Genomic DNA, 16,572 nt, shown 5'->3' with positions numbered 1-16,572 from the left:
TTAGCAGCCCAGCTAATGGTGTAACATATTAGTGTTTATGCACGTGTTTGTGCAAATGTTAAGTAGATTAACAGTGCGTGTGAGTGGTGCGTGCTGCAGTTCCACTTGGTTAACGGCACGTCACTGTGGCCATGGGCTCTCTAAGAAGCAGTGGTAAACCAGATATGGCACGCCAGTGCCACAATGCCAGGCCTGGTCTCTGCTGCCAGCTCAGAGGAAACTCAATCGATCCTGACAGCCCAGTGTGTCACCGGGTCACACCGACACACTGAGGCAGAAGAACAAGGGCATTTGGCTAAAGTGTGCTTCTCCCTTTTTGCCGTGGATTGTCGCAAGAATGCAAAATGATCTAGATTCCTCTTTCAGTGGACGCTTTGTGCACTCTAACTGTCCCATTACTATAGTTCGTGTTTTCTGCTATGGCTGCCAAGCTTATGTCTTCATATCCAGACGGAAATTTGACTGTCTTGGCCGGTTGAGAAATTCCTACCATGCAGTTGAGTCAGGCAGCAGAAGCCACAATCACCCCCTTCAAACTATTTTTCCTTGCGGACTTGATTGGTAAATTAACAGCATCTTTTGCCACATGGACTCAAGTGATACAGTGCAACATATTCGTTGAGCACAGATCACTGGTTGGCAGATTCTTTTGTGAACACGTCTTACACTGAAAATATTTGGAGATTTCTCTCATGAAAAAAACTGCCCAGTCATTCGAATAATTACTATACAGGGGGGTCGCCAAACTGTTGTGACACAGCAAAAAGAAAAACAACGTTAGGAGGGTATTAGAAGAATTATATCTCTTGGACGTTTTCTAAATCCAACATTATTCGTTTTTATTTAATGTAAAAAAAAAAAAAAAGAAGAAGAAAGAAAAAAAAAGTCACTCCGGCAATTTATCATGGACAACTTGCAAGATACAAATTAAAGAAATCGTTAGAGCAACCAATGAAACACTCTGACTTTTAGAAACCCTTCTCTGCCTTCAAAGGAGTGTACACGCAGAAAGAGACAGCAGTGACGTGGCGATAAGGAAGCATGAACTTTTAATTAAAATCAGCGAGTTGAAGAGGTACACTAGAAAAAAAGACGACAAAAAAAAAAATCTTGTCAATGCAAGTGGGTGGGTACCAAGTTGCATTAATCTCAGCATTGAGGCAATGACCAGTTGGAGAGACTGATACATGATGCAAACACAAAGTTCCTCAAATGCTGAACTTGAGCAAACACCATGCACGACCAAATTTACCATTCTAGTACAAGCTCGGAGAAATTGATGGACTCAGATGGAACACAGAGTGGTTAACAAGAGATAGCCCAGTCCAAAGAACAAAAAACAAACAAACAAAAAAACAGTGTAATATCTGACTGAGCTTTGCACTTCAGGTACAACAAACATAAACAGAAGCAGGTACGGATTTTAGGATGGTAGGGGTGGGCGATACTGGGAATTTTGGTATCGGTATCGATACCAAGTAAATACAGAGCTAGTAACATAGATACGGATACCGGTACTGATTGCTTGAAATGTCATGATCATTGAATAACATCAACAAAGCTACATATAAAAATTGCTCAGAAAGGGAAATGTTGGACAAGCTGCACTCGCATGAACTCTGTGAGGAGTATTTTGCTGGACGTATGTCACTCTAGTATCGATCCGATGCTAGCCATGATATCGATACTGTCGATATTTAGATCGATACGCCCAGCCCCACCGGATGTGCTTTGCTGTGTGAAGAAGTGAGTGTGGCAGCTCCATGTAAAAATGGTCAAAAATTATTAATATCGCAACATTTCCACCATTTTTGAGGGGCTGGACAAATAGGATTCTATGTCAGAAGTGAACATGTGCACTTTCAGTGTAGTTTAAGACCAAATATGACCCCTCAATCTACTTGAACGGGTGGAGAGAAGATGCAGGTGGTTAGCGGCCTGGGGTAACGTTAGCACAACGCATGCCGGCGACATACCTCAGTGGGCTAAGGATATGATGTCCGAAATTAATTAAATTGAGATCACGAAATACAGAGATGAGACAAAGACTGAGATCAGGAGGCGCAAAGAAGAATAGAAAAAGGAAGAGTTTGGTATAATACCAAAGACTGAGCTGTTGCATGGGGAGGTGAGGCTGAGGCGATACAACTAGCAGTTTGGCTAATAGGATGGACGTATGGAGAAAAGAGGTGGATGAAACATTGAGCGATCAGTCTGACACCATAACCAACATGGGGACAAGACTGAAAGGAATGGACACGGAGATACTGAAGCTGAGGGGATGGAGTGAAGATCTCAAGGCACGATCACGATGCAATAATATACATGTTGTGGGGGTGAGAGAAGGGGCAGAGGCGGGCAAAAAGCTGTCAGACTTTATGGCTGGCTTACTGAAAGAAAAGTTACGACTAGCAGTAACACCGATGCTTGACTGAGCACACTGGACTCTCGGCGCGAGACGAGATGGAAAGGAGTTCCACCGAGAGCCTTCGTCGTGAGATGTCACTACTATACAGAGAAAAGAATCCGGCACATGCACAGTCTTGAACTGAATGTACAGGTGTGAAATGAGCAGTTTTGTTCCTCTGACTTGACTATAAATGATGAGCAAATGCCCCAAGCAGTATTTGGCTTTCTGAACTCAACCTCCTGACCTGCTGATCAGCCATCTGATGGCAAATCTCCCCCTCAGGACTGAGGCCTTGAACTAGCAGAGAAATTAGGGCATGATGCCTGAGAGGTTATTCAGAGGATGTATGAAACAGGAATAGGTCGATTTCTTTGGACGGATAGAGGGCCTGAGAGAGGGGTGAACATTCCCCAGAAGAAATAAACAGTTGTGAAGCAAACGCATCTGACTCAAGCACAACTGTGTCGCAGTGATTCCACCCTCCACTGAAGTGCCAGACTCAGCTCTGATCTGACACATTCTCGGGATGTGTTTTCCAGATCTGAATCTCTAAACTCGAAGCCTCGAGACCCAGAGATCCCAGTGTTCACGTCCCTTTGCACGGAGCGGGCTGTCAAAGGGGGAGTCTGTATCTGTGCTGAGCGGCATGAGAAGGTGAACCAGCCAGATTAAAGCTCAGAATAGCAGCTCAGTGTTCTTGTAATAGAGCTTGTCTTCCTTTGAGACTAACAGCTCATTACCACAGGACTACCCCCAAGGACCCACCTCACCCACCCCCAGCCCTCCTCCTTCACCAGCTCCTTACCCCTCTCTCCAAATGACCTCACCTCTAAGATGGAGCCCCCACATTGTGAAGCACATTAGCATAAATATATACCATCCTCAAACTGCTACACTTAGTAAAGTAACTCCAGTTCCTTCTTCTTTTTTTATTTAACCACACACTCCCCTACTTTACCTCTGTTCCCCTCCGTCCCCTCTCAGGGTGGCATTTGTCGGCACCTTTCCTGATTTGGAAGTTTTTGATGAGAATTCCCCACCTCAATCTCTTCTGTTTCCTTACTTAACCCTCCCAGGGGCTGCTTAGAGCTGCTCTGACTGACACACACTGACGCAGACACACACAAAAATGACTGGATCACGCTCGCTGCATTGCGCACACTGGTACATGTGCGCGCACAGACTCACACTCTTGCTTCGTTGCAGCCTTAATGAGGTCTCACTGTCTTTAACTCTCATTGCTCTTCTTCCTCCTCCTCCTTCTCCTTCTCTTCTTCGTCCCCTTTCTCCCTTTGCCTTTTCTCTTACTCAAGTGTCATCATTTTCATTCCGGTGCTCTACTGAGGTGTCATATTAAAACATTAGCTGAGACAACCATTACAATCTTGCTCGGCGTAATAAACTATGATTTGTCAGACTTTGCCAGACGCTTCAAAGACATTCACAGGCAAACTCTGTGAAGTCTTCGCTAAGTCTCGTGAATACAAAGTATATCCTTTTCTGCGTATGTTGTGTCAGCTTGCCTCTGTGAGAATTTGTAAACCGCTGCCAGTGGTGGAGAAGGTGTTATTGGAATCTTCTGCATATAAAGGTACTGAACATACCAACTAACCCATCAGTGCATCCTCTCTGTGATCTGAAGGTTCAGAAATGACGTGAAGAGCCATCACATACAATCAGAGGCTGGTCACTGTCAACTGCAGGGTGGATCATAAGTGCATACTAAATCACAGATTTTGAGAACACGTGTAACAGCTTTCTAGTACCACTAGTACCACTCCAAAGAAGCTACAGAAAACCAGTTAGATTTGTTTAGCATGAAGACATCTAAAAGGGAAATTTGGCTGACAGCTACACTAGGCCTAAAGAAAAACAGGTGGCATGTACATTACCCGTGGGTGACTAGTCTTAAGGGTTAGAACTTAATGTTTATGTTAAGCTAAGGTAACCCTCTGCTGGCTACGTCTACAAATAATAATCTTGATATTAATCTTGTCATCTAACTCCTAGCATGAAAGTGAAGAGTAACTGGTGAGTTGTCTAGTTTAACTCCAATCAAGGCGTATACACGCCAGTGAAAATCGACTAATGTATTATCTGTGTGTCTTTGGTGCGCTTTCACATCAGGTCTGACCTCCTGCTTTGTGAGCTGCGTGCCAGTTTTTTCCTCCCTCTCATACGTGTTTGCATTGACAACGTGGTCATTACACATTTAAGTGCGCCAAAGCTCCTGTTCTCCACAGATGCAGAGCAGCTTGCAGCTCTCACAGTTTTGCCAGTGCGCTGCAATTGTCGATAAAAAGTGTGGCATATCGCTATATAAGCTATGAATAAACACAGCCACGCATGTGCAGTTCACATCAAGATTCCCCGGTGCAGTTTCGCGAGCATGACATAATTCACATATGCGCTTCCATTAACAAACGTATAACAACACATTTGATTTGTTTGATTGGAGTAGACCAAAACTTTGCTCTGTGTTTGAGCTGCTCTCAGCCCTGGAGCTTCTACAATGACACAATCTGACAGGTCACCCAGTGGCGAAATAAGAACGTGACAGGCAGGTACATCAACGTCATTGTGTAAATTAGTGGGTTGATGCGGGATTCCTGTTCACATCCAAGCCAAGCTGAGCTGATAGAATCCTGGGTCTATGCCGGGTCATTCAACCGATAAGGAACTCAGATATTAGTCTGAGTAACATGTTCACATGCGGTTTAGTTAGAGTCCAGTTAGAGTCAGATTAAGGCACTAATTAGTTGTTATTTTTTTCACATAATTAGTACTTGCCAACAGACTTCTCCTGGTCTTATTAGTAGCACATGAACAAGTCAGAGTTGAGTTTGAACATGAACTAAAAGTCTTTGACACAGTTGAGGAGGCCGTCATGTATCAGAGGATCTCATGATTGAATAGGACGCTCTGCATGATATGACACATCCTGCCAAGGGTAACCTGTCCAACCTGAGATGTAAAGTATTTTTGCTTAACTCATATTTTTGTCAAAACACAAATAAAGGAGAGATTTTCAAATGCCCCTTTCTAAGAAAGCGCTAGCTCAGCACTTAGCGAGGCTGGTCACAGTAGCTGTGCTTCCATGATGGATGCCCTCTTGATCCTGTTCCAGGTACAGGTGCAGTCTGACTTCTCCCACGAGACACTGGGTATAGTCAAGTAGAGACAGCACACTGACGACTTTGACAATGTGATGGAGAGAGTACAAGATCCTGCACTTCAGACAGAACAACAACAATTTAATAGCCAGAGCAACAATCTTAATCTTAAGTTTTCGCCTTCACCAGCAGTTTTCCAGCATCAGGAAAATACCTGCAGAAACTCAGTGCTTCTTAACTCCAGCAAATTTTCCCCTCAGGTCCAAGTTTATGATGAGGTGAGCTTGTCTGTGATTTTATTGCTTCCCAGAAGAACAAAATGCAGGCGTTATACCTCATACTTGCCTGTCTCAAACAATCTCCCCGTAGACAATACACTTTTATCCCATACAAAATGATGGAGATATCAGTTTGTAATTTAAAAATCATCCAAGAAGCTATACACTGTTGTAAACATGCTACTTTAATAGCAAAAAGCATTAAAGTAGCAAATTTATTTCACATAAATACTTTGGCCTGAGCCCCCCCTCCCTCAATGAACTTAAAAAAAAAAAAAAAAAAAAAAAAGAGAGGAAGAACAAAAGATCCGTAAAACACGTGGGCACATATTATACCGGAGGCTGCAGCTAAAAAAAAATAAATAAATAAATTTAAAAAAGAAGCAATTTTTGGATCAATACTAGAGGGAGCAGAATAAAAGATGGGAGGAAAGAGTGAGAAGATGAAAAGATACATTTCTGTGTTTCCTGTCCTCCCTCTTTTCACCAAGACGCTTTGCTATCGATCTGACATAAGAACTGTGTGTGTGTGTGAGAGAGAGAGAAAGAGAGAGCAGATGTTTGTAGTTATTGACAAGCCTGGCTCAGCCAGCCTGAACCTACAGTGAACGTGTGTGTGTGTGTGTGTGTGTGTGTGTGTGTGTGTGTGTGTGTGTGTGTGTGTGTGTGTGTGTGTGTGTGTGTGTGTGTGTGTGTGTGTGTGTGTGTGTGTGCGTGTGCGTGTGTGTGTGTTTAAGTGGAGACCCCTTTCAACCTTGTTTTGCAGCATTTGCAGCAAAGAACTTCACAAGAAACGTGACTGCTTCACAGTCAAACAGAGGCATTTGACAGAAAGTGCATTCAGGTTAACTGGGTTTCCTTCTGAAATGCAGTTTTTATGTGTTTGATGTGTTCACGGTAAAACGTTAAAGTAGATGGAACAACTTACGCCGTGTGCGTAACATGAGGATTCATTTTATTACGGAACAATTAAAGTGAATCCAGAATGTTAATAAATCTGAATATTTAAGAAAGTAAAAGTGAGGTTTTAGCTTTCTTAGTAGAATATCTACACCTGCACAATTATCAGGCAACTATTAGGCTACAGAATACTTATGCAACCAAATGAAAAACAAATATGTACCCATCTCACTCACAAATTTAAATTGTTTTTTTCAGCGTCCAATATAGTCACCCTTCTTTTGATCTGCTTCTTGTGCAGCAGCAACCACAGTCTCTCAAACCTTCAGAGGGGTACAGTGTTTACCATTTAGGAAGGGTCCACAAGTTCTCAGTAGGGTTTAGGTCGGGTGAGGAAGGGGGCCCAGTCATGATTCTTTCATCTGTAAGGCCTTCACTGACCAAGTGGAGTACTTCAATGCTCATGATGGAGCAAATCGATATGTTTAAATCCAATAAGCACTGAAAGTTTATAAAGCTTGGAGTTGGAAAATATGCATGAAAATGATCAAAATACTCCCTTGTCTGATGATTGTGCGCACACAGTATAGAATATGCACTTTCCTTGCTGAAATACAAAGCATTAAATTCTAGTTTTAAATGAAAGCATATGCTTTAATATTATCTTCTTCGGCTGATGAACACACAGCGAGGCTCTGCCAGAAGAATCTGTTTAATACAAGGTGGCAGTTTTAAATAAACAACCTTCAGTCATTTATTGAACATGGCTAGTTGGCCTTTCACAGAAACAAGGTGAGTTCTGCTCCACCGCTCCAAACGATAAGAGAGAGATAACTCATGACTGCGGGCAAAAGTGCTAATGGATTTAGCACAGTGAGTGCTTTCACAGTGGAGAGATTTGCATGCCGGAGTGAATTGTTGTGGAAGTAGAACCTAGTCATTTATCCTCCACACACCAACTAGGCATTCAGTGCACACAAAGTGTTTCAGTGATGGGTTAAATACCAAAACACATGTTAAGGAAATCATCACTACAGACGCAGGCAATCAGTTTATCTTTGTTGTACTTACAAGTTTTCATTTGAAGGAACTGAAATGTATCAATGAAAGATTGCATTTAGCCATCATACATTGATGTTGTTGTAGTTGTAGTTGTTGTCCAAAAACTTGGAAAACTGGGAGCAGTAAAAGAATAAGCAGAAAAGAGTAAGACTAAAGAGGCTGAGACCTGCCTGTTACAGCAGGTAGAGGAAACCATGCAAAGTTAAAGCTGCTCTGACTCAACAGGAAAGATAGCTACAATAACAAAGGGAGCAGCAGGAGGAGGACAGGCAGCGTCTCCAGACAGAACAAATAGGAATATGAAGGCAGAGGTGAACAAAGCGCTGGAGAACCTGAAAAACGACTGACACCGAGAGAGGATCATGAGCTCAGTGAAGGAGGCTCTTGAGGAGCAGAAGGGGGAGGCAGCAGAAACCACAGACAGGCTGACGGACAGAGAGGAAAACTTACAGCAACAGAGAGAGACACAATCTAAACCCAAGAAGAAATCTTTGAGGAGGAGATGCCTGCAGAAACTATTAGAAGCATTTAGTGCAACAACCATCAGCTCAAGTTACACAAGTGAATTAAACTGTAATTAAACTGCAAGCTACACTACATTATTTAATAGAGACAACGAGATGTGTTGGTAAGTATTTTTCAGGCCACTGTTTATTGTGTTTGTCAGGAGCATCCTGCTGGGAGGATCCACCATAAACCGAGACACCAGGATCATCCAGCGAGTAACACAAAACATCCAATTACGAGAAATTCCCAGTGAATTCCCAGAAGTGACTGAACTCAGCTACTAGCGTTTCTTTTCGCTACGGACAGATATTATTGACATAATAAGGCCGTAACAGCTCGCCAATATTTCACAGCAATTTATATAAATACACTTGAGGCTAACTTTTGAGGTACTAAATGCCAAGCTAAACTCCCAATACTCACTGTAGTCTAGCATTAGCTTTTTTTTTTTTTTTTAGCTCATTTTAATGCTCATGTGGGTAACTGTTTTGTCAGGCCAGCCAGCTAAATTCACGAGTTCTGCAGAGTGGTTTCTTTGTGTTGTGTCAGATTCAAGTGTTCTCAGAAGTGCTCTCCAGCTGCGCTCGGAGCCGGCACTCTATTTATAAAAAAGTGCACCGATGCGTGGGTGAGGAGCATTATGTCGTGTCAAAACTTCAGATGGCATAAACCATGGTGATGTGTTACTCATGTATATGAGTAGAGAGGAGGTGCCTGTGCGTCTGGCTACACACAAAGACACACACGCAGTGGCCTGGCCTATAATCGTCCCTATTTAAAATGCTAATTCCCTCTCTCCCGCAGGTGCCTAACTGTGTTTGGAACCAAATTGCTCGTCATAGCAGGTCAATCTGAGCCTAATGAATTCATCCGTTCCTCCTTATTGCACTTGTTGACGCTGAATGGCAGACGACAGGTGAGCCGAGTACTCGAAGGCTTCAGAAGCCTCTTCTTGCTTTCTCAGCGTCCGCAGGTGGAGTTCCACATTCACCTGTGAATATTTTAGTATTTGGCTTGAATGAAGTTTGACCTGTGACCATATCCATTACGCGGGATATTTTACTTGGTTGTGTTCACTGGCTCTAAATCACCGGTCACACTAAATCACCAGTTGTTCCGCACCAGCACATTTTTGACTTTATGGCAAAATGCTGAGCGGGAACAGATGTTGGCCACAATGCACTGTTTCTGTCGCTCCGAGGTTGGAGATAATTACCATAACACTACATGACACACATACAGAGTACCTTTAACATGTATTTAGTGGTTTCTAAGCCTGCAGCACACTGCAGCCGTAAAGGATGCACAAAGATGAAGCATGATGGCGTGGGTGGATGGTAGACTCAAACACACTAATGCTTCAGGCCAATGATTCTGTGCTTTATCATGGTTTCCTTCCAACGGGCTGAAATCCATGTGCACATTGCAACTGAAACGCCCCGCTTTTCTTGCCCACTGGTGTTTACATTGACACGGTGCATTTTAAGCTCAAGGAAATGATATGCGGAAAAAAAACATTTTCAAATTAGACAAATGTCCTCTCTGACTGTGTAAACCATGTTATTACTCCACCTTGGCACCCGCTGACCCAGCAGAGGGTAATCACAGGTAATAATACCTCTGACATGAGCACAGCAACATTCCTCCTTTGCCCAGCAACCCGGCTGAAACTGGTCTCTCTGGAGGACTGGGGAGACAACAAGCGGAGAGGTGAGGTGAGGTAAGGGGCCACAGGAGGACACCTACGTAGCTTTTCACCCAAAGGATCAAATACAAAACAGAAAACAGAACCAAAGAAGCAGAAACACACCGAGGACCAAACGGAGGGGAGTGATGTAGACGTTGCTGCTCGCAGTTCCTTGTTGGGGGGGAGGCACAGTAATCTCATCAAGTGGCAGATTTAGAGTTGATAGGCAGTGATGTAATGCTTAATGCGTGGCTATAAATTAGCTCACACTGTGGTGGTATCATGCAAGCCTTTACCCCAGCAACACAGCTGGCATGTGAGGGATGGAGCCCACTGCAATCACTCAATAAGAAGCAGGAAGGAGCCCCACCTACCTCTGTAGGCACTTAAACGGAAAATACTGTGCTCTAGTAATTTCCTCACTGTAAACAACTGCGCATTGCTCGCACTAGAATTTTCGTGCACGTAGTTTTGGTTCAGGTTTTAGAGATCAATTGAACTCTTTGACGCATGCGGTCTGAAGGTGGGTTTTTGAATATGTATAATACAGTTAGAAATGTGGACGCGGGAGCTGTTGTGCCATAACTGAAACTTGGGTTGAGAGCCACCAAACCCTTACAAGAGTAGTGAGTTAGAGGAGGAGATGGAAACCACTGTGGTGTTGGACCGATAAATATAAAGCCTCAGTCGGTCCACTAAGCTTGGCGTAGCATTATGACATAAATGAAATAGGGAAGTGACTACGGACTAAACAAATGGTATAGAGGTGTATGGTATTAAGAGATGAAGTGTCCAGCATTTCTCTGGAATGGGGTACCTGCCGTCTACACTTTGACTTAAAATACAGTCCTGTGCCAGTGTAAAATGATGCCAAAACCGACAGAAGACCACCAGAACTAAATTTGTGTATAACTGACTCAAAGACAATGTGAATTAAATATCTTCTCTATTAGCTATTACACCCCAAGCTGTGGACATCCCAACAGCTTGGACATTGCTCGCAGTATTTTCCACTACATGACCAACTAATGACCACCCTGCATTACCTGGTGCACATTAACGACTTGATGTTCATGAGAGAAAAGGCTGAACCCGTAAATCTGTGACAAATATACAAGAGCTGCATGTGCTGGCATGTTCATGGTCAGTGGTAGGGAGAGTGAGAGAAAAAAGCATACGATAGAGAGGCCAACGATGGGACACGTTCGTTTTTGTGATGTAAAATGTTGACGTGCACACAGGAAGGATTTTTTTTCTTTCTTTATTGCCTGGTTGGGTCTAATAACGAGATAATTGAGCAGTGCTTACACACAGACTCACACACACACACACTGAATCAGACTGGTTTATAAAGAGACAGGAGCCCCTGAGAACATATGCGACTGTTTTGTCACAGTAAGCAGAGATAGGAAGCGCAGAAAAGGGGTGAGATCTAATTAAGCTCTTTCCCGTTTCTCATAAATCTCTGGGTAAGGGTTAGGGGTTAGGGTTAGGGTTACCCCCCCCCCCCCCCCCCCATTACCAGTTTCAGGTAATTTTTTTTAAAAAAAAAACCTTTTCAATTGCAGTTTCATAAAAATTCGGTGGAACACGTTTTACCAAATTCTCTTTCTGTCGGTGCTTCCCCCCCCCCCCACTCAGTTCCCAGTTCCTCCTCTGCTGCTGGTACGCTGCTGGCCTTTCCACTCTCTTCATGTGAGCTGATGTCTGTGGGCGGATAACGCGGCTTCACTGAGCCACAACTCATGAAACAACTCTCATCCTTTTTTTCATCTTTTACCCAAAACTATCATAGCTGCACAGGATTTTTGCAGCACACTGACTATACCGTGTATACTTGGCAATTCAGAGAAGTTTTAACACTGCTTCTGACGAACCTAAACACTGTCTATGCACACGCTACATTTTTGTTTCCATTTATAATTATTCGCTGTTTAACTAGTTTCATGAGAATATAAATGTTTCTCTAATGTTTTCATTCACTGCATTTGTGACCGTTCAAACTGATTTTCTAGTTTGTTGTTTCTATCAGTGTAATACTGGTCCATGCCTCTGCAGCCCTGCAACAACTCTGGAACTGCAGGAGCTTGGTGCTGCAGCTCTGCCTGCCGGAGCTTGAACGGCGCTGTGTTTTTTTTTTTTTTTTTCTGCAAGATACTGCACAGAAGCAAAATTATCCCCCTTCAACCTTCCCTGCTCATCTTTTTGCTGCATTTGTGACATGCAACAGAGCACCACCACCAGGTATTAGCTGCGGCGAGGTGCTCACTACCCACCTCTAGGGAATAAGTGAACACTAATGTGGGACCCTGAGAACTCGCACTGGCACATTTCCACAAAGACAATTAACCCTCCTCCTTCACAGAATCAACGGCTGGACTTGAAACCAACACAGGAACGGCCAAATAAGATAAAAAATTGCAGACAGAGCAATATTCTGCCAGCTGTTTCTGTGCCTGCTTGTTTTTTTGTTTTTTTTTGTTGTTGTATCTTCTCTGCCTGCCACAGAATGCATAAGACACTTAGGAAAAGCTTCCTTCATCTCAAGTCAAGTCTCTTCAGTCTCCAGCATCAAAGAGGTGCAATAAAGGTGTCTTACTGGTGTCTACTTCAAGATCAAGATGCATTTTTGACCTCCAGTCCAAGTGTCCATGTGCCACCAGTCAGACTGTCTTCATCAGGATTGCTCGTTCTACTGCCTCATACAAATGGAAGTAGAAAGCCTCCTTCTATTCCCATTTGGGGAGCTGTGTGGCCTGGAGAACAGCCTGCCTCTGCATCAGCTTGTCACTGAAATCTCTTTGTGAATATTAGAATCACCATCTGCCTTAGACTGGAGCTAGGACAAGGTTTCAGTTGTTTGTTTTTCAGTCACCGTCCTTTTCTCGAACCTGTTGCCGCCTGGTTCTTTTATCCTTTATCCCTAGTGAGCTGGGTTGTAATCTCTAGCCAGACACACTGATGCTAACTAGCATTAGCACTGTACTCTGACAACTGACTTTAACTATATTGTAGTAGTAGTTTTCAGCCTGGTTAGCCTAGCCAGGACCCTAACTTCTAACTGTTAGTAGCAGACAAACACACTACAACCCATTCTACTCTATATCAAATATTGGCTACAGGAGGACATGAATATCTGTACAACTATTAGCCACTTCGATGCTGTAAAACCACACAGTGTCCTGGCTGAATCCTTTCTCAATGTGTGCTAATAAGCACCCGTGCTATTGACAGTATTAGGTGTTAAGTTAAGTTTTCACTCCTGTAAAACAAAGACAGGTATCAAAGTGGCTTCTTCAGTTCTAAATGACTGGTGGGAAGTTTACCCGCAATCACATGGTCCTCTAACATCTAGACAACAACTTGCACGGCTCAACACAGACGAGACAGTTCTTCAGGTGTTAGATATCTACCAACTGAGGATTTTGTTTTTTTAGGCCTTTTTTGCCACAGGTCTTCTGTGGCAGTTTTACACAGATGACTGTCTTAGTCATCTGTGTAAAACTGGAAAACCTCTCTCTGAACAGGGGAGGTGGACTGAGACACTCTATTGCAACGCACTCTTATCTCCCACCAAAAGGCTTTTCCCCCAACTCAGACCTCAAGTCCACAGGTTCAACGTTTGAACTGGTTTGTTTAAGTATTTACACTGTTGTGTCTATGCTGTACAAAAACGGCGAAAAACGAGGTTCTCACAAATACTCCTTGTGTGCAATGTTGAATTCAAAAGCGATTAAACCCTTTTTTGATAGTTTTGCCACTGCAGACTTAGATAACTGAACCACACTACGCTGCGCACACAACAGACTTTATGCAGACACAGCTGAGGCCTTCGTGACATAGATGATACCCTCCTCTGTGTTTCCTGTGAGGCTGCAGTTTTCCTTTGTGGTCCAAATAGTTAAATCTATCATGTTACCTGGGGACTGAAGTTAATCTAAAATGGGGGATTATGTAAGGGGAACCTTAGCTTGGGATAATCCTCCTCTCCTGTCTGACCGCCACCCTGCTCTCTGATGGCAGGGTTATAGTGGAGAGGATGGGGAGTCAGGTGAATGGTGATTTTGTTGTTCTTCTCCAAGGAAAAACACGCCACATACTAACAGTGCATCCTCTGAATTCATATACACAAAGCTATTACACTTAATATTTACTAATGCGTACATTTACACATGTGTGGACATCCCAACAGCTTGGACATTGCTCGCAGTATTTTCCACTACATGACCAACTAATGACCACCCTGCATTACCTGGTGCACATTAACGACTTGATGTTCATGAGAGAAAAGGCTGAACCCGTAAATCTGTGACAAATATACAAGAGCTGCATGTGCTGGCATGTTCATGGTCAGTGGTAGGGAGAGTGAGAGAAAAAAGCATACGATAGAGAGGCCAACGATGGGACACGTTCGTTTTTGTGATGTAAAATGTTGACGTGCACACAGGAAGGATTTTTTTTCTTTCTTTATTGCCTGGTTGGGTCTAATAACGAGATAATTGAGCAGACCTGTACTTGCCCCCGTCATCGCTTTACTCCTCCACCTCGTGGCTGACCACCCCTTCTCTTCATCCATTGGACTGCGCAGCCACGACCAGGAACGGATTGGCTACAGAGGGGATTTGAGGCGACGGATTTGTTAATTATGCTAAGCCGCGAAACTGATAAGGAGAGGGTTTTAAAATTTTAAAACCACTGAAACACTTACACACAGACTCACACACACACACACTGAATCAGACTGGTTTATAAAGAGACAGGAGCCCTTGAGAACATATGCGACTGTTTTGTCACAGTAAGCAGAGATAGGAAGCGCAGAAAAGGGGTGAGATCTAATTAAGCTCTTTCCCGTTTCTCATAAATCTCTGGGTATTTTTTAAAAAAAAACCCCTTTTCAATTGCAGTTTCATAAACTGAACGCTATGATAAAATTCGATGGAACACATTTTACCAAATTCTCTTTCTGTCGGTGCTTCCCCCCCCCACTCAGTTCCCAGTTCCTCCTCTGCTGCTGGTACGCTGCTGGCCTTTCCACTCTCTTCATGTGAGCTGATGTCTGTGGGCGGATAACGCGGCTTCACTGAGCCACAACTCATGAAACAACTCTCATCCTTTTTTTCATCTTTTACCCAAAACTATCATAGCTGCACAGGATTTTTGCAGCACACTGACTATACCGTGTATACTTGGCAGTTCAGAGAAGTTTTAACACTGCTTCTGACGAACCTAAACACTGTCTATGCACACGCTACATTTTTGTTTCCATTTATAATTATTCGCTGTTTAACTAGTTTCATGAGAATATAAATGTTTCTCTAATGTTTTCATTCACTGCATTTGTGACCGTTCAAACTGATTTTCTAGTTTGTTGTTTCTATCAGTGTAATACTGGTCCATGCCTCTGCAGCCCTGCAACAACTCTGGAACTGCAGGAGCTTGGTGCTGCAGCTCTGCCTGCCGGAGCTTGAACGGCGCTGTGTTTTTTTTTTTTTTTTTTCTGCAAGATACTGCACAGAAGCAAAATTATCCCCCTTCAACCTTCCCTGCTCATCTTTTTGCTGCATTTGTGACATGCAACAGAGCACCACCACCAGGTATTAGCTGCGGCGAGGTGCTCACTACCCACCTCTAGGGAATAAGTGAACACTAATGTGGGACCCTGAGAACTCGCACTGGCACATTTCCACAAAGACGATTAACCCTCCTCCTTCACAGAATCAGCGGCTGGACTTGAAACCAACGAAGGAACGGCCAAATAAGATAAAAAACTGCAGACAGAGCAATATTCTGCCAGCTGTTTCTGTGCCTGCTTGTTTTTTTTGCTTTTTTTTGTTGTTTTGACAAATACGTTTCCTGGGCTAAACACCCCCTAAAATAATGTGATTCACAAATGAATGTTACATTATTGTGATTACAGAACTTCTAGTTATGTATTATAACTAAATTAAACAATTTCAGGTTAAAACTGCCCCACATGTAACAGAATATTTCCTGGAAGACATGAAGGACTCCCAATAACAGATTAGGTGGATGTTGCAACTGTGGGTAATAAGGTTCCCTTGGAGGCTACTGTTGGGGCTGAAAACTGAACTGCAGAGTTTACTGACATAGAGAGAGGCAGAAAGAAAGTGAGGGGAAAAGGGAAAGAGGAGGGAGAGAGGGAGAGATGTGGGATGGAGCAAGGGGGAATAGGGGAGATCGAGTATCTGTGGGAGTATAATTAACTCCATGGTCTGGCTCTCTGCAGGCCTGCGGCATACTGCTCTGAAATGCTGATTCAGTATACAGATAGACAGAATAGCATGGGAGGGAGAAGGAGTGAGGAGAAGGATGCAAGGGGAGGGAGGGAGAGAGGGATTGAGGAAGGGAGAGAGGGGAGGGGGGGCATAAAATGTGAAATGAAGCAATAGATGGCTCACGGGATTAAAAAGTCACAAAAGACCACAGAGTTCACAGTGAAGGAGGGAGGGAGAGCGCATCTGCTTAAACGAAATACATTCAAGAGCAATTAATAAAAGTCTCAGTGCGCAAATTGTGCACTTTACAGTGTGAGGCAGCGTATCCGCAGTCAGAATTCGACTTTTTCCAAGTACTTCACATCTACAGATGGTTCGG

Source organism: Mugil cephalus, chromosome 6, assembly GCF_022458985.1.
Source record: "Mugil cephalus isolate CIBA_MC_2020 chromosome 6, CIBA_Mcephalus_1.1, whole genome shotgun sequence".
In the NCBI taxonomy this organism is placed as follows: Eukaryota; Metazoa; Chordata; class Actinopteri; order Mugiliformes; family Mugilidae; genus Mugil; species Mugil cephalus.
The sequence above is the reverse complement of the archived record's forward strand: the minus strand, read 5'-3'. Positions refer to the sequence as shown.